Here is a 6,000-nt window from a genome sequence, read left to right as displayed (position 1 = left end):
AGACACTGATCATTGCTGCCAACGAGGGAACAAGAGTTGCAATTTGAGCCTTCTCGTGACCGTCTTTCTTAGGTTGTGGCTCTTGTGTGCCTGCTTGTGAATTTTATATGGGTCCTGTATAGCATAGGTTAGCTGTCTTAGTGAACCCCAGTGGGGGAGAGGATGAAGTGAGAGCCTCGGGTCTGGTCCTTAGCAGTGCTATAGTTTACAGCGGATGGGGTTGGGAGGCACCAACAATGAACCTAAATAGAGCTTGCTGCATAGGTTTCTATCTGGTACTTCCCTGGCAGTAAGTGGGAAACCAAGACGCGACATCGCAATGGAGAATCCCACACCCCAGCCCTGCAGTCCCACACACGGTGTGATAACAGGGAGAAAGCTTCCAGGGAATAAATGTCCCAGTCTAGCGTGCTACCTTCGCCCTTCTCCAGCAATCTCCTAAATTCAGACATTGAGGCTAGGAGTGCAGAGGACATCTGAAGAGCACATTCCCAGAAACCACGCTCTAGGACCGGGTGAGAGAGCGGCCGTGGATCATGAGGGCCGTGTCCGCCCCGGAGACGCGCCAGCACCGCGGCGGCAGTAGTGGCGACAGGAGACCGAGGGGCGGAGGCTGGGGCGGAGGGAGCGGGAGGGCGGGCCGGAGGGTGGCGGGAGGTGTGGCCGGCGGCGGTGGCGGGTGAGCCGCTGCAGCTGCCGCCGGCGTCTCAGGGGGTGCAAGCTGCAGGCGGACGCAACGCTGTGCGATTCCGAAGCCCAGCCACGCCAGGCCGCCCGGCCCTGGCCCCCAGCGGGCGTCGCCGCTCCTTGTCGCCTTGACGCCTAGCCCAGCGCCGCGGCGCAGGACTACCGGTGCCCCGCAAGTTGCGAGCGCACTCTGCGCCTGGGGAAACTTTACCCCGCGGCCGAGCCTCTGCCAGGTAGGATTCAATCACTGAGCCCCTCTGTGCGTACTGGCCCCGGGATACCGCGCGCTTCAGGGGAGATCCCAGATCAGTGCGGGTCCCAGGACGCTCGGGTTAGCGGCCACCAAGTTCTGAAGCGACTCCCCTGGGGGCGGGGACAGCGCCGCACTGAGTGACCCCGAGCATGCTCGGGTCGTGGACTTCGCCCAGGTCAGGTGCAGCCATTCTGCGCCCAGCGATCTCGGGGGCTCAGGCGACAGTAAGGCGGCAGGTGGGACTCCCAGGGCCGGTGTGTTGGCCGGGGTTGTACCGAGAGTGAAGGGGTGAGCCCAGGTGACCCTGTACACAAGCAGGTCACAACGGGGGACTCGGAGCCGGGCTTGGGCGCGGCGGACAGCCGATCGGGCTGGGGCACCGTGCGCTCTTCGCCTTCGTGGGACCCTGCTGGCGGGGCCAGAAGAATGCTCCTAGATTTTGCTCTCGCACCCGAGTTATCATTCCTTGCGCGGGAAGATGTCCAGATCCGTGGATGTGGAGACCCAGGAGGTTCCCGGGCGGGTCCGGAGCTCCTTGCGGCCGGATGTGGGGTGTGGTGGCCTTGGGTTCTTTAGCTTGGCTGGCCGAGGTGGGCGCGCGCGGGCTCCGGGTCCTGCTTGCGCTGGAGGAGTTGTCTCGCCAGGGGGCGCCCTTCCCTGGCCAGATCGGCTTCCCAGACCAGCCTAGGAGCTTCTCGGACCGAGTTTCTGAGCTCATGGAACCGCAGATGGACCAAGGCAATGCGCGTGGGGTCTGTTTGGAGGAGCTCCCCACCTTGTCCCAGAAAATCGGACGGAGGTGCACCCACTATGAGACTGGTGTGCAACGATCAGACGGATCAGTGTCATGAGGTGGGCTGCTGGCAAGGATGAGTGAACAATTTACACCCAGAAAAACAAAAGAAACTTTACATGAACAGCAAGCCTGCATGGAGACAATAGGATAGAACATTGGATTTACTTGAAGTTACTGAAACCCAGCCCTTTTTGTAAAAGTGGCATCTTTTGTCCTGGTCCTGGTCAGATCTCTGGGCGTGGTGGGCAGGATCTGTCCTCTTTCTGGGCATAGGTAGATTGGGGGCATAGGAATTTCTATAGTTTCATCAAAAGGGATACACTCCTCAGCCATTACCGAGAGCACACCATGTCCTGGGCCTGAGGTCCCACATGCATCTCTGTGATCACGTCCCACATGCTGGTGATAACTCACTTTCTTCCTTCCTGTACTCTTAGACTCCTGTATTGTGTGGGTGGAAAGGGTCATCTTTGTTGTGTGAAAGGCTGTTCATCTGGAGGGGACTCTGGAGGGGACTGGTACTTTCTCTTCTCACTAAACTTCTCTCTGTTCCCCCAAGAGAGTACAGATAAGCTCACAGAGACCGTAGCTTCACACCGACTGAAGTTTTCATGTGCCCTTGCTAAGAATTCGTGCTCACCATCCAAGCTATTCCATACACCCCACCACACACACACACACACACACACACAGACGCATGCACAGACACACACAGGTGTTGGGAATGGGTCCCCAAGACACAGATGGGGTCCTGCCTTCAGTCTGGGTAGAAACCACATGTGTTTATTGGATACAGCTAGTGCCCCCATCCGGGACAAAGTTTCCATCAGACAGATCATCCTATCTGCCTGGCTTCTGTTTGGAATGGCAGAGCCAACGCAGAGAGGCAAAGGAAAGGGTGGGGACCCTTGTCTCTGGGTTTGTCTTTAAGACATGCCAGAAAACAAAAGAAGAGTGTTGTTGTTTTAGTTTTAATGGCAGTGTGTGTGTGTGTGTGTGTGTGTGTAGCCTAGTTGGAGAGCCCCGCCCACCCTTGGAACGTGGTATTAGCATGTTCCCAACCTGAAGGCCTGCAGATTCTGGGTGCTGTCTCTTCTCTTTACTCCTTACTCACCCCAGCCCCCACACTGAAGACAACATAGAGATTCTCCACCTTCCAAAGTTGCTCCTGTCTCTTGGACTCCAGGTAGATTCCCCAGTTTCTGACTTCTCAGTAGTCCAAGCCCAGGCTCATTTCTTTGTCTCTCTGTCCCCAAGACCAAGATGCCAGTCAATCACTGAATCTCCAGGGAGCTTTGAGGAAACGGACCTCTGGGCTTGCACCTAGGACAGACTGACTGATCTGAATCCAGAAAGGACCCCTCCCCCAATTTTCTGGTAACTTCCACACCAGGCTGGTAATAGTCCCCTACCATCTAAGTGACATTTTAGTGCTTCGGACTTGGGACTGGGTGGGTTTGGAGTCAAGATATTAGGGGGGTTTGTGGTTAGGGGCTGGTAGAGGAGAAAGGGCAGGTTTGAAATCCAACCAGTTAGCTTCTCATGGAGGCCTTAGATGAACCCCTTTCTCAGTGGCCCCTCTTCCCTCTCTGTAAACAGCTCTGGGGACAGAGGGGTCTTGTGACTGAAATCCAGGGAAGCCGTTTGGGATTCTGGACAACCAAGCTGGATGTTGCCTCTAGTCTAGGTGAACAGAATGCTGGTTCTTCACCAGGGTGCCTGACCTCCTCTTGCTTAGCCTCAGGTAGTAGAACCCAGTGGACTCCCACGCAATCCAGCCGCTTGGGGTAGAGAGAAGGGAGTGTGACTCATCTCTGCTACGAGTGTCACAGCAGCTGGTGCAGGCATCTTTGTCTGGATGCCTATCTAGCCCCCATTCCCTGGGCAGAGCCAGGGCCTGCGGCTGGACCACACATTTTAGCAACCCCTCCCTGTTGAGAGAGGTGCTCTTCTGGCCCATTTCATCAACCACTGAAAAGGGGAACCAGGAACGGTTGTCTGAACTCAGCAGGGACTCCATAGAGAGAGTGCAGCACCCAGCACTTGGCCTCAGAGAACAGATGATGGCAACTGTTGAGCATCCCTGCAACCCAATGTTCTCAGGCAAACATGCCAGCTTGGGTGCCTCCTGCCACCAGGGCTGGCATCGAGTGTCGGTGCTCCATGTGATGGAGTGAGGCAGATCACAAGGATTTTGGTTTTTATTTTTACAAAGAAAGATGGAATGTGATGGTGAACCCCGGGTCTGCAGCTGACGTAGGCGATCAGAAGGACCCTGACTCCTATCCTAGACTTCTGGGTTGTGCATAAGAAGAAACAGGCTTGTGAGAGCTGTGATGGAGTAAGATAGAGTAGAAAACCCAGGGAACCTAGAATTAGAAGGCTTGATCTGCCATAGATGAAAGCTGTGTGACCTCAGCTAAGTCACTGCCCTTTTCTGAGCCTCAGGTTCTCTGTTTAGAAAAAATCACTGCATGGTGATTAGAGCACCTGGGTTTAAGTTCTGTCTATCTGCTTGCCAATTACGTGACCTTAGGTCACTCACCTTCCGGTGCTTTCCATGTTCTATACAATGGAATTAGCAATCTCTCCCTTCAGCCTGCAGTGTTCCCACAGTGAGATCATCCTAGTAAAACCCTCAGCACAGTATCTGACGCACAGCACACACTGTTGTCTTCCCAGTGTTTAGGGGTGGAATATTGTCAATAAGTTGGTCTTCTGGTTGTTTTATTTTCCTACCTCAGTGGGCAGCCCTGTCCCCATTGCAGGATAGCCAGTGTTATGTCTAGTCCCTCCACCATTATCTACCAGTTCTTCCTTTCCTCTCCGATCTGCATCCCATCCAAATTGAGTACCATGCCTGTCGGTGCCAGTGAGAAGCTGGCCCGATAAACAGCTTCCAAAACCACCCCAGCCCTGGGATGAGTCCACTGGGTTCTAGGACCAGGGGCTAAGCATGCCTCTAAAGCCCTTGGGACTTTCAGATAAATGCTCTCGGGATCTGTGGGCTGCATTTCCCCAGCCGATCCAGATTCCCTCTGTGGATGTGGGCTGGGCCAGTTCTGAGGTCTGTGAAGTGGGACTATGCCCACTGTATGGGCTGGGGCAGCTTCCTCAAGCTGCTTGGGAGGGAGCAGTTCAGACTGCACCAGCCTCTTCCCCAGGAAGGCTGTGGTTTTAGTCCATCTTGTATGTGATGGTATAGAAACGTGAGACTGTTCCCATGAGTCAGGGCTGGACTACTCTCTGTCCTCATCTCGGGTCTCTGGGGGCTTTAGTTATTGTTCCCATTTTATAGATAGGAAAATAAGGCTCTGAGATAGTGGAGTCAGCAGTGGGGCTTGGGTTTGAGGTTAGCTCATGTTGGCTCTTCATCCTGTGCGCTCAGCCATTGTGTTGTGCTTCTTCCCTTGAACCCCAGAACCCCAATAAGGATCTTTGAAATTGGGCCACCCCCTCTACACACACACACACACACACACACACACACACACACTTTAGACCATTCTTGCTCTTTTTGTCTTGCATATACCATTCGACCATCTCTGAGGACAGGTGGGTTAAGAAGCTTGGAGACATAGGACATAGTTGCTTACAGGAGGGGGACAATCTTAGGAAGTCACGACAGGCTATAACAGGAAGAGGCTCTGGATCGGCAGTTAGTGTTTCATCGTGATCCTGTGCCGATTCCTTGTCTGTGAAAATCAGAACGATGGCCTCTGTGTTGTTAGGCTGAGTGACGGAGAACTCCCTTACACCATAGATTCCCTGCTTGTTCGTCTGCTCGTTTCTGCTTTTTGTGGTGCTTCGGATGGTAACCCTGGTATGTCTATGGCTGCTCTTCTGAACCATGTAGATGGCACTGAAGTCACTACAGGAGGAGAAGAGGATGCTGGGAATGCCAGCAGGCACTCCATGCGCAGTGGGAGGTGGTATATCTCACTCAACTCTGGGACGTTGGCCAGATCTGTTACCTGGTTCTAACCAGTCAAAGGCAGCTGGGCCCACGAGAAACTCCAGCTTGGCATTGTCATTGGCAGCAGAGTACTGAGAGGAACATTCCAGGCCCCTTTGGGATGGCTGGGTCACCAGTCCTTCAGACATTAGGCTTGTCCCTAACTGACCTGGTGGGACACAGTCTGCACATGGGGACATGATTTTAAGTGATCATATTGGGCCTGTGACACACTTCAGGTGGTGGTGCCAAAGGGGCTGATAAGTGGCACGTGGTGAACACACTCAGCCATTTCTTGACTTTCCACCC

At 54.2% G+C, this 6,000-nt stretch overlaps 1 protein-coding gene across 1 annotated transcript in view; it reads left to right on the top strand.

The window, feature by feature from the left end:
- Positions 1 to 685: 685 nt before the first annotated feature.
- Positions 686 to 6,000, top strand: part of Tspan18 (tetraspanin 18) — a 133,625-nt gene continuing 128,310 nt past the window's right edge. Inside the window, exon 1 of the mRNA XM_029472728.1 lies at positions 686 to 920. The gene's annotated coding sequence lies outside the window, so the exon portion shown is untranslated. The remainder of the gene's footprint in view (positions 921 to 6,000) is intronic.

The sequence above is a fragment of the Mus caroli genome, chromosome 2 (assembly GCF_900094665.2).
Source record: "Mus caroli chromosome 2, CAROLI_EIJ_v1.1, whole genome shotgun sequence".
Classification (NCBI taxonomy): domain Eukaryota; kingdom Metazoa; phylum Chordata; class Mammalia; order Rodentia; family Muridae; genus Mus; species Mus caroli.
This window is presented reverse-complemented; position numbering and strand designations above follow the sequence as displayed.